The 22,719-nt window shown below is 44.5% G+C and overlaps 1 protein-coding gene across 1 annotated transcript in view; it reads left to right on the top strand.

Annotated features, from left to right (window-relative positions):
- The first annotated feature begins 2,011 nt into the window (after positions 1-2,011).
- PALS1 (protein associated with LIN7 1, MAGUK p55 family member) overlaps positions 2,012-22,719 on the top strand; it is a 239,688-nt gene continuing 218,980 nt past the window's right edge. The window contains exon 1 of the mRNA XM_082242942.1: positions 2,012-2,140. The gene's annotated coding sequence lies outside the window, so the exon portion shown is untranslated. The remainder of the gene's footprint in view (positions 2,141-22,719) is intronic.

The following is a 22,719-nucleotide window of genomic DNA, read 5'->3' on the forward strand; positions in this document are numbered from 1 at the left end:
CGGCAGCGGGGAAACCGATGCACGGGTCAGGTGGCTCCGATTGCTGTCTGACACCCGCGATCGCTCCCCGCTGCGGAGAGAAGGACGGTCAGCTGTTGTAAACACAGCTGACTGTTCTTCTCCCTGAGGTCCGGTTCACACTGATGCGATGCGGGAAGGCTGCGAATCCGCAGCCTGTTCCCGCATCGCACACGCACCCCCGGCAGTTCACACTGCCATATGCGATACGCTGGGGGTGTCAATGTAATGTTAACGACACCCCCAGTTTGATCGCATATCGCAGTGCGATCGTGCAGTTCGCACAGGATCGGACCGCACAAGTGTGAACCGCTGTGCGATCCGATCCTGATGCGGCTTCCAAAAAGGGTCCCTGTGCGTGTTTGCTGCGGCTGCGGTGCGAATTTAGCCATACAAAGTGTATGGCTAAACTCGCACCGCACAGCCGATCGCATGTAACGAAGGAGCAGTGCGCTCCGACATTACATGCGAAACCCGCACACGCACAAGTGTGAACCAGGGCTGAAATTATCATAGAGCCCCTGTAATCCTTCTATACAGGATCACATGTCTCTATGGTCATTTCAGAAGCCACGTCCCCCTACAGTTAAAATCACTCCCCTAGGCTCACATTTAACCCCTTGATCACCCACAGGATTAACCCCTTCCCTGCCAATGGCATTGTTACAGTAACAGTGCATGTTTTTAGCACTGATTACTGTAATAATGTCACTGGTACCCCCAAAAGTGTCAAAAATGTCAGTTAGGGGTCCGATCTGTCCGCCGCAATGTCGCAGTCACGTAAAAAAATTGTAGATCACCGCCATTACTAGTAAGAAAAAAAACCCAATAAAAATTACATAAATCTTTCCCGTAGTCAGTAGACGCAATAACTTTTGTGCAAACCAATCAAAATACGCTTATTGCGATTTTTTTTTACCAAAAATATGTAGCAGAAAACAAATTGCCCTAAAAACATTTTTTTTTGAGAATGTTATATAGCAGAATGTGAAAATATATATTTTTTTCAGATTTGTCGCTCTTTTTTTGTTTATAGTGCAAATAATAAAAATCGCACGGGTAATCAAATACCGCCAAAAGAAAGCTCTATTTGTGGGGAAAAAAGGACACTGATTTGATTTGGGTACAGCGCCGCACGACTGCGCAATTGTCTGTTAAAGTAACGCAGTGCCGAATCGCTAAATAGGCCCTGGTCATTAAGGGGGCAAATCCTTCCGGTCCAGAAGGGGTTAATATGTTAGCAAAAAAGTGTATAATATTGTATTTGTTTAAAAAAGTTTTAAGTGTATTCATATTTTTTCATCACATCATTTATCACTCTAAGGTAGCAGCATACCCCATTCTTTATCAGCGCAATTTCTTTATATATTTCACCGTTTTTAAGTTTATTTTTACCTAAAAATATGCATTTGGTAAATAACTGTGCATATATATCGTTCAAAATAAAATACTGTAATTATCACCATTTTATTCTTCATGGTCTCTGCTTTCTGATAGTATATATATATATATATATATATATATATATATATATATATATATTTTTTTTTTTTTTTGGGGGGGGGGTAGGCAGATTTTGACATGTAGACTTTGATTTTGCAAAACCGTGCCCCCACTGGGTAATGATGGTAGGATGCTGTAGGTCGCCGATCTAGTAAATTGACCCCCAATGTATTAAAATCCTGGCAGCAAAGCAATCGCATATGCTTCAATGAACTCAGGTTCATGGCCTGAGTAGAATTGTAGATCTATGCTTTCGCCAGCAGAGGGAGCGCTCTTTTCTAGCCGTTTCCACTACGCATGCGTGTTGTCAAGCTTTCCCTACGGGAGCACCCGTGATCTCTAGTCGCGTTACGTCATTCCGGTCCTACCACTGGTAGGAAACATGAACTGGTCTCCCAGCCCCACAGAACACGCATGCGCGGTATCGAAACCTCAGCAGCGTTTGTGAGCATGCGCAGCGTCCTTTTGCCTGGCTTTCCCTGTTCTTCCCGCATGCGCAGTAGCTGTATGTGAAGTCTGGGATACTCCCGCGTCACTGTCTTGACGTTCCGTGCAGGGAGCAGGAACATTATTGTACCGAAACTGGGAAAGTGACGAGACCGTCTGCTGGCTATACAAGGTACGGGCGGCGGCTGGGCTTAGGGGCAGAGAGTGTGCCTCCACACAACCTGTATTCATAGGTGACGGGGGAGGGGGATGTAGTTCTACTGAGACAGCTTAATGGAACTACAAATACCAGCACTTGGAGAGAACTGTGCCCGACCATTGTCTCCCGAGCAGGAGCTGTGCAGTGTATGAGGAGCTGTGATGTGTGGAGCTCATTGAAGTCTACAACCTGTTGCTGGAATTCCCATTCCTGTACTGGGAGAGGCCTGTGAGGTCCCAGGAAGAAGAGCTGTGTGAGGAGGAGGGATGGGAGCTCAGGAATTCCTCATTTATCAACATATACCATTCATTTCTATCATTACATTATACTGAATATCGATAATGGAAGGCCTCCGGGCTAGGCAGACACACAACTCCATTCACTAATAAGGCAGATGCCACAATAATCCTCTTTTAGGAGTTAATTGATGTAATTGGTCAGTTGCCTGGTGACCATACTGACACCTGTGCCTGACAAGCATACTGTCACCTCTGCCCATATCCATACTGTCACCTCTGCCCATATCCATAGACGCCTGTGCCCGACAAGAGTACTGTCACCTCTGCCCATATCCATACTGTCACCTCTGCCCATATCCATACTGTCACCTCTGCCCATATCCATACTGTCACCTCTGCCCATATCCATACTGTCACCTCTGCCCATATCCATACTGTCACCTCTGCCCATATCCATAGACGCCTGTGCCCGACAAGAGTACTGTCACCTCTGCCCATATCCATACTGTCACCTCTGCCCATATCCATACTGTCACCTCTGCCCATATCCATACTGTCACCTCTGCCCATATCCATACTGTCACCTCTGCCCATATCCATACTGTCACCTCTGCCCATATCCATACTGTCACCTCTGCCCATATCCATACTGTCACCTCTGCCCATTTCCATACTGTCACCTCTGCCCATTTCCATACTGTCACCTCTGCCCATTTCCATACTGTCACCTCTGCCCATTTCCATACTGTCACCTCTGCCCATTTCCATACTGTCACCTCTGCCCATTTCCATACTGTCACCTCTGCCCATATCCATAGACGCCTGTGCCCAACAAGAGTACTGTCACCTCTGCAAATAGCCATACTGACACCTGTGCCCAACAGGGGTGCTGACTCCTCTGCCGATATCCATACAGACATCTGTGCCCTACAGGGGTGCTGACGCCTCAACCCATATCCATACAGACGCCTGTGCCCGACAGGGGTGCTGACACCTCTGCCGATAGCCATAGACGCCTGTGCCAGACAGGGGTGCTGACGCCTCTGCCGATATCCATACAGACGCCTGTGCCAGACAGGGGTGCTGACGCCTCTGCCGATATCCATACAGACGCCTGTGCCCCACAGGGGTGCTGACGCCTCTGCCGATGTCCATTCAAACGCCTGTGCCCCACAGGGGTGCTGACGCCTCTGCCGATGTCCATTCAAACGCCTGTGCCCCACAGGGGTGCTGACGCCTCTGCCGATATCCATACAGACTCCTGTGCCCGACAGGGGTGCTGACTCCTGTGCCCGACAGGGGTGCTGACTCCTGTGCCCGACAGGGGTGCTGACCAATGTGTTCCCGACAGGGTAATGACGCCTCTGCCAATATCCATACAGACGCCTATGCCCGACAGGGGTGCTGACACCTGTGCCCGACAGGGTAATGACGCCTCTGCCAATATCCATACAGACGCCTATGCCCGACATGCCATGTACCCAGCAAGTCTTGAGCAGAAACTTGCAAAAAAAACAAAGATCAATGCTACACTTGCTGAAAATGAAAAAACAAATCTCTAAGATCAAAATTGAATGGACTGTGGGGGGCTATAATACCCTTTGGTAATACTAAGCTCACTTTTAAATATTTGCTGAGCAATAAATTGCCATCATATATAATATAAATAAATAACACTTGGCAGAGAAAAGGAATTCATCCCAGAGGTATATGTTTTATCTAATTAGTGTCTTGCTATCACAGCTAGCTGAAGCTAGGCTTCCTTTGTGGTTGGGCTAGGGGCCCAAGCACACCAAAACAGGGAAGGGAAGGGAGGTAAGAGAGGTGCCAGGCCGCCAATAGTGTAGTAGGATTTACAGGTGTTTATAGAAAATATAAAAACATTAGTTATGCACTCACAAGCATCATGTGAAGCAGGCATGTAAACCATAAAGCCATCTGATGATTGTATAGTCACGACTGAAACTATTGGGATCGTGGGAGAGCTGCAGATGCAATGCTGGTGCAGAAACCCAGTAAAGCTGCCGCAGGAGCCATGGGAGAACTGTATATGCTGTCTGGTTCCTGAGTGCTGTAGCCAATCAAGAACGCTTTTCAGAGATGTCAACCTGGTGCCTCTCTCCCCCCCACTAACTTTTGAGCAGCAACTTTCCTGTCGCCCCATGTAGAAATGTCATCTAAATAACTTGGGGGTTGACTTACTAAAATTAGAGTGTAAAATCTGGTGCAGCGGTGCATAGTAGCCATCAGCTTTTAACTTCAACTTGTTCAGTTAAAGCGGAGTTCCACCCTGAAAATTTTTTTTTTAGATAAAAATACCCCCGGGACAGTCAGGGCTAGTGCATTTAAGCAACGATATCCTCGGAACTGTCCCCGGTTTCACTTACCTTTTTAGAGGAAGTATTTACCTTGTCCAGCGCTGCCATCTCAAGTGTGGGCAGCTGAAGCCGGAGCGTCCTCTTCGGTGACGTCGGAGTCCCAGAATGCCCTGCACCGGCCCTTCTCGTTACTTCCGGTGCAGGCGCGTCATCCATGCCTAGAAGCTGTTTAGCAGGGAATGAAGTGCCTGCACCGGAAGTGACGAGCGGGGCCGGTGCAGGCGCATTGACTCCTGGGAGTGATGACGTTCATCTCCCAAGAGTCAATGCAAGCAGGAAGTGACGTCGGCGGCTGTGTCCGCACAAGGAGGAAGGAAGGTAAGTATATCTTCTTTAAAAACAAGGTAAGTGAATGAAAAAAAAAATGTAATTATCCAATTGTTTTTCATGTAGAAAAAAGCAAGCGGATGGTGAAAATACATTTTGAGGGTGAAATTCCGCTTTTAAGCTTTGACAAAAAAAAAAGCTGATTTGGTTTGTTTGCAGAGCTGCACCAGATTTTGCACTCTCCAGTTTTAGTAAATCAACCCCAAGGTGTTTAGATAAAAATGTCGTTTTCTGACATCACACTTTCTTTTACAAATCTTTCATTGGTAAATACAGAATATTTAGTTATGTACCAAAATTTTGGTGCATTGATTTTCAAAAGAACACATATCTTGGCAGGCAAATACAGGTATGACGATGTATATGGTGCAGAATGCATTCTTAAGGCTCGTACACACGATCAGATTATTGGACGAATATTCGAACATTTTTTTTTTTTGCATGCTAGACTCCTATCGATAATGAAGAGGTTACGCAACATACTATTCGTACGACAGAATACAACTTCAGAAGTTATGTCACGTGTTGAATTGTTTTTTATGTATTGTCTTTTTCCGAGCATGCCTAGTCTTGCTTTTACAATTTTTTTCTGGACGAAAACTGTACTAATTAAACGAAAATCGGACGTTATGTTCACGTTCGATAAAAATTTTATAGACTACACCTTCAACTTTTGTCGTACGAAAAGTCAGAGTTGGCTGTCGAAAGCACTATACTAATGATCAGAAAATTGGCAGATTGTTCATCGTACGCAATCTTACTTCCGATTTTCTTATCGTGTGTACGGGCCTTTAGACTTCACTCACACGGCCATAAAAAAAACTCATATACAAGTGTTTTTTTCATTATGGATGTAAAAAGTGCTTTGTTTTCAATAGAGCCATTGACATACAGTATCTCACAAAAGTGTAAATATTTTATTAAATCTTTTCATGTGACAACACTAAAGAATTTACACTTTGCTACAATGTAAAGTAGTGAGTGTACAGCTTGTATAACAGTGTAAATTTGCTGTCCCCTCAAAACAGCCCAACACACAGCCATTAATGTCTAAACCGCTGGCAACAAAAGTGAGTACACCCCTAAGTGACAATGTCCAAATCCCCGGTGTCATGTGACACGTTAGTGTTAAAAGGTCTGAGGTGTGAATGGGGAGCAGGTGTGTTAAATTTGGTGTTATCACTCTCACTCTCTCATACTGGTCACTGGAAGTTCAACATGGCACCTCATGGCAAAGAACTCTGAGGTTCTGAAACAAGAATTGTTGCTCTACATAAAGATGGCCTAGGCTAAAGGAAGATTGCCAAGACCCTGAAACTGAGCTGCAGCACAGTGGCCAAGACCATACAGCGGTTTAACAGGACAGGTTCCACTCAGAACAGGCCTCGTCATGGTTGACCAAAGCTGTTGAGTGCACGTGCTCAGCGTGATATCCAGAGGTTGTCTTTGGGAAATAGACGTATGAATCCTGCCAGAATTGCGGCAAAGGTTATAGGGGTGGGGGGTCAGACTGTCAGTGCTCAGACCATACGCCGCACACTGCATCAAATTGGTCTTCTAAAGATGATGCACAAGAAAGCCCACAAACAGTTTGCTGAAGACAAGCAGACTAAGGACATGGATTACTGGAACCATGTCCTGTGGTCTGATGAGACCAAGATAAACTTATTTTGTTTAGATGATGTCAAGCGTGTGCGGCGGCAACCAGGTCTGGAGTACAAAGACAAATGTGTCTTCTTGTCTACAGTCAAGCATGGGGGTGGAAGTTTAATGGTCTGGGGCTGCATGAGTGTTGCTGGCACTGGGGAGCTACAGTTCACTGAGGGAACCATGAAGGCCAACATGTACTGTGACATACTGAAGCAGAGCATGATCCCCTCCATTTGGAGACTAGGCCGCAGGGTGCAAGGTCCCTAACATCCACCAGCTCCTTGATGTCATCATGAAGGAGTGGAAGAGGACTCCAGTGGCAACATGTGAAGCTCTGGTGAACTCAATGCTCGAAAGTTGAGGCAGTGCTGGAAAATAATGGTGGACACACAAAATATTTTTTGTGCCCAATTTGGACATTTTGACTTAGGGGTGTACTCACTTTTGTTGCCAGCGGTTTAGACATTAATGGCTGTGTTGAGTTATTTTGAGGGGACAGCACATTTACACTGTTATACAAGCTGTACACTCACTACTTTACATTGTAGCAAAGTGTAATTTCTTCACTGTTGTCATATGAAAAGATATAATAAAATATTTACAAACATGTGAGGGGTGTACTCACTTTTGTGAGATATTATAGGTGCATAAACATGCACTGCATTCAGTTCCATAACAGAATCCAGAAATCTGCATCTAAGAACATGCACTTTATGCGTATAAAAATTAATTTATATGTGCTTGTAAGCACAAAAATGAAGTCTGAACAAAAGGGAAATCTAAATGATGTACACATACACATCTTTACGTATTTAAACGCACCTATACTCAATTATTTTATGATCATTACACAGGAACTTTTCTCCTAGAAAACGTTTGTAGTACCAGCAGTAACATTTTTACAGCCATGTGAATGAAGCCTAAAAGTGATTTTATAGTTAATTTTTTTTTTGCGTCAAAATAAAAAAAAAAAAAAAAAAAAAAAAAAAAAAACTTGCCTTCTCTGTTCAATAATATTGCATAGAGCGTTTCTTTACCTTCTCTTTTTCATTTCCCTGTCAGCGCTGCCCACTCCTTTTTTCCTTAGGGTAAAAAGGTGCAGGTGCACTCCCGAACCAGGCTGTGTGTGTCCATAGACACACACAGCGTGGCACAGCCACACCTCCACTGCCTTGTCACAAGATTTGAGGGAGCCCACTGCTGCCTGTGTCTTCTGTGAAAATAGGAAGAGAGAGCAGTGGCACTGCAGACAGCAAAGTGATGGAGTGTGAGAAGACTCAGTTAAGTGTTTTGGAGTGGGGAGTTTTTTTCTTCCCTGGCAATTTTTATTTTTTTTTTTTAGTTTTGGATAGAGAGGAGCGGGATTAGATCGTCCGTCCGTTTTTATTGCTGTCTGCGCCCCTGTTAAGGAAATTCACGCTCTCTATTTATATGTTTACCATTATGATTCCATTAGATTGTAAGCTCTTCTGAGCAGGGCCCTCTTAAGCCCCGTTCACACTAAGGCGACCTGTGAGGCGACCTGGTCGCCTCACAGGTCGCCGCAGGTCGCCTTCCATAGGGAAGCTGCGGACCCGTTCTAATAGGAGCGACACGAGTCGCTCCGACTTAGAAAAAGGGTCCGGAGCTTCTTTGTGGCGACCCGGAGGTGACCGCCATAGACTTCAATGTTATGAAGTCCGTGGCGGCCGTTTCGAGGTTGCGGCGCGCTGCTCGCACCGCGACCTCGGAGGTCGCCCCTGGAAGTAGCGTCGCCTGTATGTGAACGGGGACTCAATCCTCTTGTATTTTATTTTATTGTAACTGTATTGTCTCCCTCTAACATTGTAAAGCGCTGCGTAAACTGCTGGCGCTATAGAAATCCTGAATAATAATAATAATAGTTGATTGATAGTAAAAGAAAATCCCCATTTTTGGGTTGTCCCCAGAAAAGTAATAGAGGGGGAATCTTCCAATGGGGTGACTAGTTTTGGTGACCTAGGGGGCCCCAAGGAATTCCCTTAATTTTCAGAGGTTTTCTCTCACTTTCTGTTGAAGGGAAACCTCTGCAATGGAACACAGATGGCCAAAAGTAAAAAAACTGACGGGTGATCACCCTCCCTTGCGATATTCAAAATGGAAAAAAAAAAGTTTTGCCTATAGTTCTACTTTAACCAGTTCTGGACCGGAAGGATTTGCCCCCCTTAATGTCCAGGCCCTATTTTGCGATTCAACACTGCGTTACTTTAACGGATAATTGCGCAGTCGTGCTGTGCTGTACCCAAACTAAATTTACGTCCTTTTTTCCCACAAATAGAGCTTTCTTTTGGTGGGACCTATGTGATTTTTATTTTTTGCGTTATAAATAAAAAAAAAATGACAATTTTGAAAAAAAACTCAATATTTTTCACTTTCTGCTCTATAACATTCCCAAAAAAAAAAAAAATTAAAAATCTAAATTTTTTAAACATTTTAGGCCAATTTGTATTCTGCTACATATTTTTGGTAAAAAAAAAATCGCAATAAGCGTATTTTGATTGGTATGCGCAAAAGTTATTGTGTCATTTTTCTTTTTCTTTTTTTCTTTTTTACTAGTAATGGCGGCGATCTGCGTTTTTTTTTTTTTTTTTGCGGGACTGTGACATTGCGGCGGACAGATCGGACCCCTAACTGACATTTTTGACACTTTTTGGGGGTACCAGTGACGTTGCTACAGTAATCAGTGCTAAAAATATGCACTGTTACTGTAATAATGACACTGGCAGGGAATGGGTTAACAGTATAGGTGATCAAGGGGTTAAATGTGACCCTAGGGGAGTGATTCTAACTGGGGGGGTGTGGCTTCTGAGATGACCACAGAGACATGTGATCCTATATAGCAGGATCACATGAGCTCTGCGATCATCCCAGGGAGAAGGACGGTCGGCTGTGTTTACAACAGCCGACCGTCCTTCTCTCTCAGCGGGGAACGATCGCGGGTGTCAGGCGGCAATCGGAGCCACCTGACACACGCATCGGCTTCCCCGCTGACGATCTGGGGTGGGAGCGTGCCGCCGGCGCTTTGCCTACCTGAGCCACCCTGCCGCAGTAAAAAGGCTGTGTGTGGTCGGGAACTGGTTAAAGGGCAACTTCACTTTTGTGGGGGGACAAAAATTGCAAATAAAGAAAAAATAATATAGCATATAGAATTGTGACACGAGTCATATTAAAATTGAATGTTTTCCCCTACTGCATGGATGCAGCTGGAAGCCAGCTCTGTCCCCGATAAGGTAATCTCCCATATTCTGTGGTTTGTCACCCAAAGAGCGCCCCCCTATTCTGTGTCCGGCCCTATCCCACTCTCTGGCCATTTGGGATAAGCTATCCAAATTCCATAACTTTAAATCACCCCACACCCCTTTGGCCCCTATACTTACCAATAGTGGCTTCCCCCCGGGTCTCTTCCCCCAGATCTTTTCAGTGGTGGACGAACAAGGGTCTTATACACATAGCAGATTTTTGCGATCATAGGGGAATTCTCAAACAAAAGATGATTGATAAATATGCTTTACCTGTATTTGAATATTTTCGGTTTACCCAGATAGAACATTACCTGCGCACTTTGTCCCACCTTTCTGACATGACCACTATGACCCCCATGGAGTTTTTGTGTCGCAGATAGGACAAAGTACACGGGTATATATCTGCACTGTATAACATGCTGTCAGACTCGCGTACAAAATTCTTATATGGTACAATGGGAGGCAGATATCCAGGAAACTATTGAATTGGCGGATTGGCGCCTTATGGCTCAGGATGCCTCCAGATCATTGATTAATACTTCCATTATCGAGGCAAACTATAAAGTACTACTGCGCTGGTACATGGTGCCAGTGCAAATAGCGAGCTATGTGCCTGGGGTGTCTCCTTTATGTTTTCGGGGCTGCGGTCAGGAAGGAACTATGTTCCATGTTGGGTGGCAGTGTCCCAAGGTACATCGCTTTTGGATACGGTTGTACAATTTTATCTATACCCTCACGCAAATTAACTTGACCAAATCCCCCCAGCAGGCCTTGCTAGTCCAGAAGGTGGAGATGGCCACGAGAGCCCAGAGACGGCTTATTACTTTTATATTCACGGCAGCCAAAATAACGATTGCAAGGTTTTGGAGGTCTCCTGTCCTGCTGTTGAGCAGCAAACTTTCCTGGATAATGCTACATGAACGCATGTCAGCCATGCTGGAAGATAAAATGCATGTTTGATAAAGTGTGGGAACCATGGCTTCGCTATCTTACTGGCAACTCTGGAGGGGGCTTCTAGCTGTCTGGGGTCTGGGACGTGGGGCGGAGCACGGGGTCGGGTCCACTTTCTCTTCTTCTTTTCTTTCTTTTCTACTCCTCTTTCCTTCTTTCGTTCTTATGCCTATCTACCCTCATGGTAGATGATTGTCACACTCCTGTGCGCGAGTATTTTTTGTGTTGGCGCAGGACGCCTATAAGTGGCTGTTTGTTTTTTTTATAACACCACAGTGCCTTGCTTTTTTCTCAATATTTGCTTTAATACACTCTGCTTTATGTTTTTTGAATACTGGACTTTATCTGTTGCTACGGGGCTACCCGTTCTTTCATTACCTTACGGCATATATCCCCAGCATCTTTGGATATATACACTGCACATGTCTAGTGATTCTTTGCATTATGTGCTAAATGACAATTGGGACTGCTGTACCACAATTTGTTGTATTTTGTATACTTCTTTGTTCTTTGGTTAAAAAAAACTTCAATAAAATTGAAACTAAAATTGAATGTTTTTTAAAATTACCTTTCCTTTTTAATCTGCAGCCGCTGTAATTTTCTGAAAATGCAATGCAATATGGCTACCTGGAGGAGTTCTGTACACAGAATGTGTACTGAACACACCCCAGAAACATAATTTCCTACTTGTGTGATTGACTCACCAATTTTCCTAGAACTCAGTTTAAGATACAAGTCAGATTTCAGGCATCCCCTGCAACAAAAATGTCATTTTTGGTGAGATACTCCCAATAGGAACACGTCTAAAGGGATGCAGGCCTAGCAGATTTCCTCATTAGTGCTTTGCAGCTGCACAGCTAATTGATAATTATAAACTACTCCCATTAGACTCACTCAGCACAGAGGAACAAGCAGGGATTTCTTCAGAATAATAAAAGGTAGGAATCTGCAACATAGGTTGTTATCCTTGCAATGTACATAGATCACCCAGAGGGGAATGCTTTTTTTTTTTTTTTTTTAAGCGGAGTTACGCTTTAATTTATTTCAGTAATTCGGTTCAAAAGTGAAACTTGTATATTATATAGATTTTATTGCACACCAAGGGATAGATTTCAAGCTTTGTTTTTTTTTTTTTGATAATTATGGCTTACATCAAAATTTAGTATTTCTGAAAATTTTAATATTGTGAAAAAGTTCAATATTGTAGACTCCAGACCTGCAGACAAGGCTCCTTCAGTATGAAGGTGCACCCTCACCCGTATCTGGGGTGGGGGGACCTCTTCGCTTGTTCATGACAAGTGAGTCCATGAAGTCATATGATCCGGGTACAAGATCGAGTTTCGTGCTTGCCCTCCGGAATGGTCCTTTCCTTCCAACGTGCGACTGTCCCCAGTCTGCTTACAGGCCCTGTTTGGGGCGTTGCAAGATCTTTTGCTTCAAAGGATGATTGTCCCGGTTCCCATTGCAGAACGTTTTCAGTGGTTTTTTACTCAACCTGTCTACAGGTACCAGGAAGGAGAACTGCTTTGTGCGGGTGCAAAAGTTCAGGATGGAGTACATTCTCACAGTGGTGGCTTCCCTACATCTGGGGAATTTTCTTTCCTCCATAGACTTCAAAGATGCCTACCTTCACATTCCAATATGTGTCGGTCACCAACACTTCCCCGGCTTTGCAGTGGGAGAGGAACAGTCTCAGTTTGGGGCACTCCCATTTGGTCTCGCCTCCGCTCACCGGGTCTTCACAACAGTGTTGGCCCTGATACTGGCATTGTGCCAGCGGGGGATCGTGGTCCTGGGCTATTTATATGATCTCCTTCTGCATGCAGAGACTCCTCTGGAGACTGGAAATCTGGAGTTCACCATACGAACCCTGAAGGAGTTTGGCTGTATTCTGAGTCTTCGGAAGTTAGCCTTTGTCCCTTCTTTGAAATTAGACTATCTGGGGCCGACCCTGGACTTGGCCTTAGCCAGAGTATTTCTTCCTCTGGACAAACCTCAGACACTGCAGGTTGCAGTTTGTCTCCTGCCGACCAGCAGATGGTCGTCCTTTTGGACTTGTATGCGGATAATGGGCCTGATGGTGTCAACTTTCGAGACGGTCCGGTTTACATAGTTCCATACTGGATCCCTGCAATGGAAGAGTCTCATCACATGGATCGAGAATCCGCAGTCTCTGGAGAACCAAATCCAGCTGAGCCGGGGTAAGAGAGAGTCCCTGATTTGGTGGCTTCACTTGCTGGTGTTCCCGCAGGGCAGAATCCTTCCTACCATTGTATTGGACAGTAGTCACCACAGATGCCAGCCTGTCCTGGTGGGGAGGAGTCCTCTGCAGAAGTTCTGCTCAGGGAGATGGACCCTGGAAGAATCCAGACTACCCATCCATGCCCTGAGTTGCGTGCAATCAGGCTGTGCCTGGAACATTGGATGGATTGTCTACACGACTGTCCAGTGCGCATTCAATCAGACAATGCCACGGCCGTGGCTTATGTAAATCTCCAATGAGGCACAGAAGTGTCCTGACGGCGGCACTGGATGTAGCCGGCATTCTCGGGTGGGCAGAACCTTTCGTTCCAGCCCTCCCTGCCGTTCACTTTCCTGGAGTGGAACATTGGCAGGAGGATTACCTCAGTTGGCAGGCGTTCGACCAGTGGGAATGGTTTCTTCATCCAGAAGTGTTTCAGTTGTGTCTCTGGTGGGGCATCCCTAAGGTGGATCTCTTGGCATCCTGGCTTAAAAGTAAGGTACATAGATTTGTGGCTCGTCACGGGATCCTCTGGTGGACGCTAAAGACACGCTTGTGGCCCCCTGGGGTCAGTATCGTCTGATTTACGCCTTCCCTCCTTTCAAGCTTCTGCCAAGACTTCTACAGGATCGAGGCAGAAGGGATTCTGGTCATTTTAGTGGCCCCCGGACAGGCCTCGCCAGGCCTGGTACGCCGACCTGGAGCGGTTGATTGCCGACTTTCCTTGGGGGCTTCCTCTCAGGGAGGATCTGCTGTCCCAAGGACCAACCTTCCAGCCTGCTTCACGATGGCTGGCTTTGACGACTTAGCTGTTGAAAGCCAGGTGCTGTAGGATAGGGGATTGTCTGAACCAGTGATTCCTACGCTGTTAAATCATGCTGAATCATTGGGAGTTTCCACTGCTTACGCTGTCCCAGACGGTGGCCTTTTTGGTGGCTATCACCTCTGCACGCAGGGTTTCGGACCTGATGGAGTTATCCTGTCGTTCACCTTTATCTGGTGATTCACAGGGATAAGGTGGTGATTCGCTCCTGTCCGTCATTCCTTCCTAAGGTGGTCTCTGATTTTTATTTGAATATAGACATTGTGTTGCCTTCCCTGTGGCCTAAACATCCAAAGGAAATTGCCTTGCATTCCTTGGATGTGGTCCGGGCAATTGGGGTATACCTGGCAGCTACGGAGTCTTTCAGGAAGTCAGACTCTCTATTTGTGCTCACAGATGGCCTCGTAAAGGGTTGTCTGCTTCCTCTAGGACCATTTTTAGATGGCTCAGAGAGACGATGGTTCAGGCTATTTCATCAGGGGTCAGGTTCTTCCTTTCCCTGTCAAGGCGCACTCTACTAGAGCGCTTAGTGCCTCCTGGGCCTTCCATCATCAGGCGTCAGTGACGCAGGTTTGCAAGGCGGCCACCTGGTCGTCGGTGCACATTTTTACAAAGTTTTATAAAGTGGATGTGTTGGCATCTGCGGATGCTTCCCTTGGCCACAAGGTTTTCCAGGCTGCTGTTTAAGAGGACCTTATTCTCTTTGAGGGTGTATTGGTTTTTTCAGGTGGGTTCCAGTTGTTTGGTTGAGCCCCTGTTGCCTGGTTGGCTAATGTTTAGCCTTGGGAATTTTTTTGCGGTTTCCCACCCCTCATGTTTACTGCTTTGGGATGTCCCAATGGTTAAGAATACCAGAAGCTGTGTCCGTCAATGAACGAAAAAGAAAATGGGATTGTTGACTTACTGTAAAATCCATTTCTCTGATGTTCATTGACAGACACAGCACCCACCTCTCTGTGGAATTATAATTACAAGCCCCCGTCCATTGATCCCGCAATGCGACAAAATCGGCCTGTGCCTTTAGCATAGAAAAAGCCCCAGAGCATCATGTTTCCACCTCCATGCTTGACTGTAGGGATTGTGCTCTTGGGTTTATGGCGGGAGCTGAAACTTTGAGTTGCCAAGCAACAGCCAAGAAACCTTAAGGATTTAGAGAAGATCTGTAAAGAAGAGTGGACCAAAATCCTTCCTACAATGTGCAGCTCTAGTTAGTTACCTGGTTTGCACACGATTCTGGATAAAATGAGAATCGCAATTTCTTTGCTTAAAATAAAGATCGCGATTCTCGGCGTAACATCATCTTTTACATTATACAAAAAAATTGTGCTAACTTTGTATAGTTTTTTTTTTAATTCATTAAAGTGTATTTTTTTCCCAAAAAACTGCGTTTGAAAGACTTCAACGCAAATACATTGTGACATAAAAGAGATATAAGAGCACAGTCACGACACGTCACTCGGATCCTGTCTATGCTCTGTGCCAAGTTGTCCATGTAAGTGCACCCTTTCCTTTACTAAATAAATCGTTTAGAAGGTACTGCACCATTGGTCGGTTTTTTTCTTTGCATGGTACTCTGGGAGGGTCCTTGTCATCGGCATCAGAAGGGGTTAACCCAGAAATTGGTCATCAGGAGAGAAAGTTTTTTACCCCCAGGGAAACCTGGTATTGGAGCCCAGAGCCATCTGTTATCTGGTAAGAGGCACATCTTCCCCTACCTAGAGGGGTATTTCCACCATTTACCCACCTTTTTATCTGGGGATCTCATCTGGTAACAGCATATACGCCCTTTTATTCTTCTGCTCCGGTAAGGGGCTAATCCAGCTCAGGTGGTGGGTGTTCACTGCACAAGAGTTGCTGTATTTTTGTCACATGATCACCTGGAATTCTTCAAGAAGCACCACTATTTCTTTGGACTTTTCTTTGCACTTCAGTGTATTCACTTGTCTACGCTACAGAATTGTTTGTACACTTATTTCTCTTGTCATTTTTATTTAATGGTATTGTTTGTACACATACTCCTTTTATGTGATATGATTTCGCTGTATATTATTTTATTTGATAGAATTACTGTTCTTCGTGAGAGGACACTAGTCTTATCAGATAATTAATTAGTTATCCTTATACTGGTATTCATTTCTGTGAAGGCTGAATAACTCACCAGTAGGACACGAGACATTTTGATTTATTTACATAAGTTTAGCGCACCTGCTTTTTTATTGACCTAAAAGTTTGCAAATACAGTGTGACATAAAAGATTGCAACGATCGCCATTTTATTCTCTAGGGTTTCTGCTTAAAAAAATAAATAAATAAATATATATAATATATATATATATTATAATGTTTGGGGGTTCTAAGTAATTTTCTAGCAAAAATACAGATTTTACCTTGTAAGCAACAAGTGTCATAAAAAGGCTTATTCTTTAAGTGGTTAAACTGCCCTCACGTACAGACAGAAGTTCATTCCTTTGATCTTAGTGCCGGTTCACACTTCCGCGTGTGCAGCGATCGGATGTGCAGTGCGAATTCAGCCATAAACTTTGTATGGCTAAATTCGCACTGCACTCGCACAAAAGTTGCACATGATGCATTTTTTCAGCCGCATCAGGATCGGATCGCACAGTGGTTCACACTTGTGCGATCCGATCCTGTGCAAACTGTCAGATCGCACTGCGATATGCGATCAAACTGGGGGCGTCGTTAACATTTCATTGACACCCCCAGGGTATCGCATATGGCAGTGTGAACTGCCAGATGTGCGTTTGTGGTGCGGGAACAGGCTGCGAATTCGCAGCCTTCCCGCATCGCACAAGTGTGACCCGGCACTAAAAGAACTAAATAATACATTGTAAAACATTGTGTTTATAGTTATCTCGCAGCCTTAACAATGTTGACAAACATTTGCTTAAAGAGGAAGTAAACCCTCCTCTGCAACTTGTACCTATAGGTAAGCCCATGATAAGGCTTACATATAGGTATTGTAAATATCTCCTAAACATGCACCGTTTAGGAGATATTTACCTTGCATGCAGCCAGTGACGTCACTGGCGCATGCGCTCTGAAGGAACGGCCGCTGGTGCCGTTCCTTCAGAGCCCCGTGCCGCGACCGTCTGCTCCCGCGCACGTGCGCGTGGGAGTGACGTCACCGCGGCTCTGGCCAATCAGATTGCCGGATGCCGCAATCCCGGAAGACTTACGACTGGACATGTCGCCCGTCATACAGGTAAGCGGGCGGCACGGCGGGGGCTCGTTCTAAGGTAAGTATTTCATAATGAGCTAGTATGCGATGCATACTAGCTCATTATGTCTTTCTCTTTCAGGTTGCAAAAAAAAAAAAAAGTTTTATGGGTTTACAACCTCTTTAAGTGCCCATTCACACTACCGCTACTTGTCAGGCGACTGATTAGTCGCAGTCCATGCAGTGCCGTTTTAATAGGAGCGACTCAAGTTGCTCCGACTTAGAAAGTAGTTCCTGTACTACTTCGGGGCGACATCGGAGCGTCTTGCATTGACATTCATTATATGAATGCGGTGCACGCAACTTCACAGGTCGCCCCCGAAGTCGTGCCGTGGTAATGTGAACCGGCACTGAAGCTCTTTTTATTTTGACTTGTGAGTGAGCAGAGAACCGCTCTGTAAGAATTGAGGACATGCCGTTTTAAGATCAGGAGGGGGGCGAATAGGGATCACAATTTTTTTTTTTTAACGATTAAGCACTTAAGGACCGGCCGCCGCATATATACTGCTGCGCGAACCGATGTAGGGGTACGTCGCACACGGGAGCGGTGCTGGGGGCGAGCGTGCGCAGGCGCGCTTCCGCCCCCACTCAGAAGCAGGGACTCCGATGCACGGGACCAGCGGCTCTGATTGCTGCCTGGCATCCGCGATCGTTCTCCGCTGATAGAGAAGGACGGGCAGCTGTTGTAAACACAGCTGACTGTTCTTCTCTCTGAAATGATCACCGAGCCTCTGTGATCCTTCTATGTAGGATCACAGGTCTCTGTGATAATTTCAAAAGCCCAACCCCCACAGATAGTAAACACGCCCCTAGGCTTACATTTAACCCCTTGATCACCACTAGGTTAACCCCTTCCCTGCCAATGTCATTATTATAGTAAGTGCATATTTTTAGCACTGATTACTGTAGTAATGTCACTGGTACCCCCAAAAGTGTCAAAAATGTCAGGGGTCCAATCTGTCCGCCGCAATGTCGCAGTCCCGCTAAAAATCACAGATCACTGCCATTACTAGTAAAAAATAAATTAAAAAAAATGACATAAATCTTTCCCCTAGTTTGTAGACACAAAAACATTTGCACAAACCAATCAAAATACGCTTATTACGATTTTTTTATTTTTTGACCAAAAAAGCAGAATACAAATTGGCCTAAAAGAATGAAAAATTTTTGATTTTTACATTTTTTGAAGGGGAATGTTATATAGCAGAATGTGAAAAATATATATATATTTTTTTTTTCAGAATTGTTGCTCTGTTTTTGTTTATAGCGCAAAAAATAAAAATCGCACAGGAAAGAAAGCTCTATTTGTGGGAAAAAAAAGGACATCAATTTTATTTTTCGGTACATCGCCGCACGACCGCGCAATTTTCCATTAAAATACCGCAGTGCCAAATCACAAAAAATGGCCTGGTCATTAAGGGGGCAAATCCTTCTGGTCCAGAACTGGTTAAGCTCTACTGGTAACGGTAACCGACTACAAGAAACGTCTTGCCTCTGTGTTTGCCGGCGAGGGTTTCTCCACCAAGTACTAGGTCATGTTTTGCTTGGGAAACAAATACTTATTTTACTCACTGAACTGCAACCTAATTTATAGCATTTTGTTTTATGTGTTTTTCTGGATTTTTGGTTGATATTCTGTCTCTATCATTTAAAATATACCTATGATAAAAATTATAGACCCTTCATTTCTTTGTAAGTGGGCAAGCATACAAAATTTGCAGGGGATCAAATAATTGTTTTCCCCACTGTATATTGCAGCTTGTAAGTCCTTAGATATGGTGAAAGCACTAAGTTTCTTTAGGGAAAATACATTTTCTGAAAGTGTAGAAAAATATCCATCTTTGTAACGTTCAGCAGTGTTATCAGCCTTTTCAGATATCTTCTGTGAACAGTTTATGTTGCAGCTGACCGAGAGTGTTAGGCAGCCCATAGCTTACTTTTTAAATTATTATTTTTTTTGTTCAACACAAAAAAAGACACCATCCCTTTGTATTTTATAGCGAGGAAACTTCCCTGCCATTAGAGTATACTGATCAGCACTACCAGATATAGCCAACAAAAGTTGATCTGCAACCACCAAGCACCTATAATGACCTGAGTTGGACAACTCCTCAAGCCTCTACACACAAATAGCTGCCACCAATCTTTTTACAGAAACACTCACAGCATTATCTGCTGTAGCAATTCTGACTTTTAGGCCCCTTTCACACTTGTGTGACTTGTCATGCAACTTGGCACTGCAAAATCGCATGACAAGTCGTACTCTATGATTTCCAACGATCGTTCATATCTGTGTGACTTCAAGTCGCAATGACTTCAAAGTAGTCTCTGCACTACTTTGGGCCGATTTTAATGCCCATAGACATAGGCATTGCTTAGAGTCCAGTCAAAATTGTGCGACTTTTAGGTCGCATAAGTGTGAAAGGTGCCTTAAGAAGCATCAGTGATGAAGACTGTTATGCCAGACCGGGAAATGACAGGTTAATATATGGTAATGTTTTTCCGAGAGCTAAGCTTTTTAGGGTACTTACTAAGCATTGAGAAATGAACTGAAGGTGAACTAATAGTAACGTCTGGTTTAATAAACTATATATTTATGTATATGTTCTTAAGTATTCTGTTCTTGGTCTTAATGGTCTCACTTTATGTAGGAACATAGGCATTCTTTCTTGCTCCCAGTGCACATGTCTGCAACTAACTTCAACTGCTTGTTCAAAGGAGAATGTTACAAGGAGGCACAAAAACACACAGCAAGAAAAGATTTAAAGTGGAGTTCCACCCTTAAAAGTCATTTTTCACCATCTGCTTGCTCTCTTTCACCTGAAAAATAAATGGATAATCACGATTTTTTTTTCTTTACTTATCTTGTTTTAGAAGAAAATATACTCACCTTACTTCCTCTTCCTCTCTCTTCGGCCGTGGCCCGCGCCTTCACTTCCTGCTCGCATTGATTCCTGGGAGATGAACGTCATCGCTCCCAGGAATCAATGCGCCTGCACCGGCCCCGGCGTCAGTTCCGGTGCAGGCGCGTCATTCACTGCTAAACAGCTTCTGGGCATGCCCAGAAGCTGTGCAGGAGTGACGTGCCTGCACCGGACATGACGAGCGGGGCCGGTGCAGGGCATTCTGGGACAAAGAGGACACGGAAGAGGACACGCTGGCTTCAGCTGCCCACACCTGAGATGGCAGCGCTGGACAATACATTTTCAAGGTAAGTATTTCTTCTAAAAGGTAAGTGCGACCCGGTGTTCCGTGAGAATTACCTGCCCGTGAGAAAAACCTACCCCTCGTCACTTCCGGTTCACGGCACTGTATGTAATGCAGTGGTTACATTAAAACAACTGGGCTGCAATACGAATCATCTCCGCTCCTGTCACTGTCACTTCCCTGCTCTCGGCAAGTAAATATAAAAGCGGCGGCGGCTGTATGAAAACATAAATCACGGAGCCGAAAGCCGCTTTTATATTTACTTGCCGAGAGCAGGGAAGTGACAGTGACAGGAGCGGAGATGATTCGTATTGCAGCCCAGCTGTTTTATTTAACCGCCGCGTGGGTAGGTTTTTTCCACGGTACACCGTGCTATTTCCATACTAGTGCGCATGCGCACTAGTCTGCTCCTCTGTTGTCCCTTTAGGTATCCGGCCCTGTGAGCATGCGCACTGCTGCGCTGCTCAGCTGTTCCTGCCCGTAAGTGATGAGGGGTAGGTTTTTCTCACGGGGTAGGTAATTCTCACGTTACACCGGGACAGTTCAGAGGCTATCCAATGTGGAATGCACTAGCCCGGGGGTATTTTTATTAAAAAAAAAAAACTTTCCGAGGGTGGAACTCCGCTTTAATGAAAAATAGATTACAGGTCTGTTAGTGGATATTAATGGTTGTGTTTGGCAAATAAGAATAATGTCACTATAGTGATTTTAACCACTTGCTGACTGGCCAACAGTAATTTACACATTTAATCGTTAAAAAATCACGATTATTCTCAATTTACCCTCCCCGCCCTCCCCCCCTCACTATCTTAAAACGGCATGTCCTCGATTCTTCCAGAGCTGTTCTCTGCTCTCTCACAGCTGTCAAAAGAAAGAAAGGAAAAAAAAAAAGCTTCTGGCAAATATTTATCAACATTGTTCAGGCTGCTAGATAGCTATAAACAGTGTTTTATAATCTATAATTTCATTCTTTTAGATCAAAGGAATGAACTTCTGTCTGTAAATGAGGGCAGTTTAACCTCTAAAGCCCCTTTCACATGAACGATCCGCCTGTCAGTTTTTTAGGCAGACCTGATCGGATCCTCCATGCATCCCTATGGGGCAGCGGATGTCAGCAGAGACATTTCCGCTGACACCCGCTGCTATCCGATTCCGATCCTGTCCGTGAAATCCGGACGGATGGGAAACCCTATTTTCCATTTGTCCAGGGGATCGGATGGGATTGGATGAGAACGGACAGGCGGTCCGTTCTCATCCGATTCCCCCATAGAGAGCAGCAGGTATCTGACACCTCCCTCTCCACACACAGAGCGGAGAGGGAGCTGTCACCTGCCTGCTCGGCGGGGATCGGCGGACCGAACCCCCGCTGAGCAGCATGGAGTCCGCCGGCGGAGGCGGACCGTGTGAAAGGACCCTAAAAAGACTTGGCCTTTGTCTGACACTTGTTGCTTACAAGTTAAAATCAGCATTTTTTGCTAGAAAATTACTTGGAACCCCCAAGGATTATATATATATATATATATATATATATATATATATATATATATATATATATATATATATATAAATATATATATATATATATATATATATATATATAATATAATTTTTTTGGTTTGTTTTTTAGCAGAGACCCTATAGAATAAAATGTCACATTGTATTTGCACCAATGTCTTTCAAACATGTTTTTTTTGGGAAAAAATTCATGTTGATGAATTTAAAAAAAAATAAACAGTAAAGTTAGCCCAATTATTTGTATAATGTAAAAGATGATGTTACGAAGGGAATTGTGAGAGTATCCAGAATCGTGCAGCTCTACTGCTGGCTGGTGGCTTTCTCAGGCACCGCAATGTACCTGTACATTGAGGTGCTCATGCACAGGGGTCCTCAGAGGTGCAGTCGGCAATTGCTGCTTGGTATCGCGTGGTCGCTGTGCAATCATATGTCACCTACGAAGCAATGTAAACATGTCATTACTGAAATGCTGTCCTGTAAAGACTGGAAGTCCAGCGCAGGGACCAGCAACATTGAAAACTATGTGCTACAGTAATTGTAACAAACCGTTTACTTAGGAATGTGTTTTTTTTTTTTTTTTTTTTTTATTGTGCTCAATGTGTTAGTGATTGTAAATCTTGTCTTTTTTTTTTTTTTTTTATATATATTAAAATAACAAACATATTCTACTTACCTCCTCTGTGCAGTGGTTTTGCACAGGGCAGCCCGGATCCCCTTCTTCTC

Source organism: Pelophylax lessonae (assembly GCF_965119305.1).
Source record: "Pelophylax lessonae genome assembly, chromosome: 13".
NCBI lineage: Eukaryota > Metazoa > Chordata > Amphibia > Anura > Ranidae > Pelophylax > Pelophylax lessonae.